Raw genomic sequence first — 3,059 nt, forward strand, 5'->3', positions numbered from 1 at the left:
AAAGAAGTCATGTACAAATGGAAATACTTCCCATTTTCATTGATTGAGAGATTTAATATTATTAAGATAGCAATACTCCCCAAATTGATCTAAGATTGAATGCGATCTCTATCCAAATCCTAGCCTCCTCTCTCTTTTTTGTTGAAATTGATCAGCTGATCGTAAAATGCATATGGAAGTGCAAGAGACTAAGCATAACTAAGAAAATCTCACAAAAGAACAAAGAATAGTCTTTTCAACAAATAGTGCTGGGACTCTGGATATCCATATGCAGAGGAGTGAAGTTATAGCCCTACCTCACACTATATATAAAAATTAGCTAAAAATGGTTAAAAAACTAAAGAGCTAAATTATAAAACTTTTAGAAAAAAATATAGAGTAAAAGTTTATGACCTTGGTAATGGATTATTAGATATGATACCAAAAGCAAGAGCAACAAAAGAAAAAATAAAACTAAATTGGACTTCATCAAAATTAAGATCTTTTCTGCTTCCAAGCACATTGTCAAGAAAGTCAAAGACAACCCATAGAATGGAGGGGGGACATAAAAATTACATATCTGATAGAAGGAATGTATATACAATGTGTAAATATCTCCTACAACTCAGTAACAAAAAAAGATAAATAACCCAGCTTTTAAATGGGCAAAGGACTTTGATAAACATTTCTTCGAAGAAAATATACAAAAGGTCAGTAAGCACATGAAAACATAAATGACATCATTAGCTATCAGGGAAATGAGAACCAAAAACACAATTAGATGCCGCTTTACATTATTGGATGGTCATCATAAAAAAGTGAGGTAATTACAAAACAATTAGCTGGGCATGGCAGTGTGTGCCTATAGTCCCAACTACTTGGGAGGCTGAGACGGGAGGATCGTTTGAGCCTGGGAGGTGAAGGTTGCAATGAGCCAAGATGTCACCACTGCACTCCAGCCTGGCAATAGAGTGAGACCCTGTCCCTCTGCCCCTGACAAAAACAAAAAAATAAAAAATAAATAAGGTAATCAATGTTGGCTAGGACACGCAGAAATCGGAACATGGGAATATAAAATAGTGTATCTGCTTTGAAAAACAGTCTGACAGCTTCTCAAAAAAGTCAAGCATATATTTTACAATGTGAGTAATTCTACTCCTAAGTTGATATCCAAGAGAGTGGAAAACATATGTCCGTACACAAACTTGTACACAAGTGTTTATTGCAGTATTATTTACCACAGCCAAAAGATGGAAACAACTCAAATGTCCATCAACCGATGAGCGGATAAACAAAATGTGGCTGTATCCATGCAATGGAACATTGTTTGGCCACAAAAAGGACTGAAGTACTGATACATGCCACAACATGGTGAAACTTGGAACAGTATGCTAAGTGAAAGAAGCCTGTCAGTCAAAAAGGCCACATATGTATGATTCCATTTATATAAAACGCTTGGAACTGGCAAATTCAAGCAGACAGAAAGCTGCTCTGTGGTATTGCCAGTGGCTGGGGAGAAAAGGGATTGGGGACTGACTACTAAGAAATACAAAGTTTCTCTCTGGGGATGATAAAAATGTTCTGGAATTAAATAGTAGCAAGACTTGCATAACTTTGTGACTATATGCTGATTTTATGCTTTAAAGGGGTAAATGTTATGGTATATGACTTATAATGCAAAAAAAAGATTTTTTTTCCTCTTAGAAACATTCTGGAATGCAGTGGTGCCATCATGGCTCACTGCAGCCTCAACCTCCCGGGCTCAAGCGATCCTCCCGCCTGAGCCTCCTGAGTAGCTGGGACTATAGGTGATGTGCCAGCACACTCAGCTTATTTTAAATTATTTTGTAGAGACGGGGTCTCACTATGTTGCCCAGGCTGGTCTCAAATGCCTGGATTCAAGTGATCCTCCTGTCTCAACCTCCCAAAGTACTGGGATTACAGGCATGAGCCACTGAGCCTGGCCCCAACAAAAAATGTTTTAACGAAAAACATACCTATCTGGTAATTCTGTGTTCTTATGGTGATTCTTATTTACAGAAGTCAGGGATATGGAAAAGCAGGTCGTTTCTCTGAACTATTTACCTAAGTTAGGTAACTTCCAGTGAGACAAGCACATTCCAAGTTTCCCTTAAAAAGTTATTGGGGAGGGAGGGATTACGAAAGGACAAGGACATTTTTAGGAGTGATGGATATGTTCATTGACTCGATTGTGGTGATGGCTTCATAGATACATACTATGTGAAAACTCATTTTTGCTCTTTCCGCCATCTTTCCGTGCCGCCACAATGGTGTGCATGAATGTCCTGGCTGATGCTCTCAAGAGCATCAACAATGCCGAAAAGAGAGGCAAACGCCAGGTGCTTACTAGGCCGTGCTCCAAAGTCATCGTCCGGTTTCTCACTGTGATGATGAAGCATGGTTACATTGGCGAATTTGAAATCATTGATGATCACAGAGCTGGGAAAATTGTTGTGAACCTCACAGGCAGGCTAAACAAGTGTGGTGTGATCAGCCCCAGATTTGATGTGCAACTCAAAGATCTAGAAAAATGGCAGAATAATCTGCTTCCGTCCCGCCAGTTTGGTTTCATTGTATTGACTACCTCAGCTGGCATCATGGACCATGAAGAAGCAAGACGAAAACACACAGGAGGGAAAATCCTGGGATTCTTTTTCTAGGGATGTAATACATATATTTACAAATAAAATGCCTCATGGAAAAAAAAAAAAAAAAAAAATCTTTTTTTTTTTTTTTTTTGAAATAAGAGTCTTGCTCTGTTGGCCAGGCTAGAATGCAGTGCCGCCATCTCGGCTCACTGCAACCTCCGCCTCCTGGGTTTAAGCGATTCTCCTGCCTCAGCCTCCTGAGGAGCTGGGATTACAGGTGCCTGCCACTGCACCCGCCTAATTTTTGTTTTTTGTTTTTTGTTGTTTTTTTTTTTCAGACGGAGTTTCGCTCTTGTTACCCAGGCTGGAGTGCAATGGCGCGATCTCGGCTCACCGCAACCTCCGCCTCCTGGGCTCAGGCAATTCTCCTGCCTCAGCCTCCTGAGTAGCTAGGATTACAGGCACGTGCCA

The 3,059-nt window shown here is 40.1% G+C and overlaps 1 pseudogene across 1 annotated transcript; it reads left to right on the top strand.

Moving 5' to 3' along the window:
- The first annotated feature begins 2,235 nt into the window (after nucleotides 1–2,235).
- On the top strand, nucleotides 2,236–2,719 carry LOC116550826 (annotated as a pseudogene). Its single transcript, XR_004268596.1, has one exon. The product of XR_004268596.1 is annotated as a 40S ribosomal protein S15a pseudogene (transcript).
- Nucleotides 2,720–3,059: the final 340 nt, after the last annotated feature.

The sequence above is a fragment of the Sapajus apella genome, unplaced genomic scaffold, assembly GCF_009761245.1.
Source record: "Sapajus apella isolate SASKATOON/1434 unplaced genomic scaffold, GSC_monkey_1.0 scaffold8, whole genome shotgun sequence".
NCBI classification, from domain to species: Eukaryota; Metazoa; Chordata; class Mammalia; order Primates; family Cebidae; genus Sapajus; species Sapajus apella.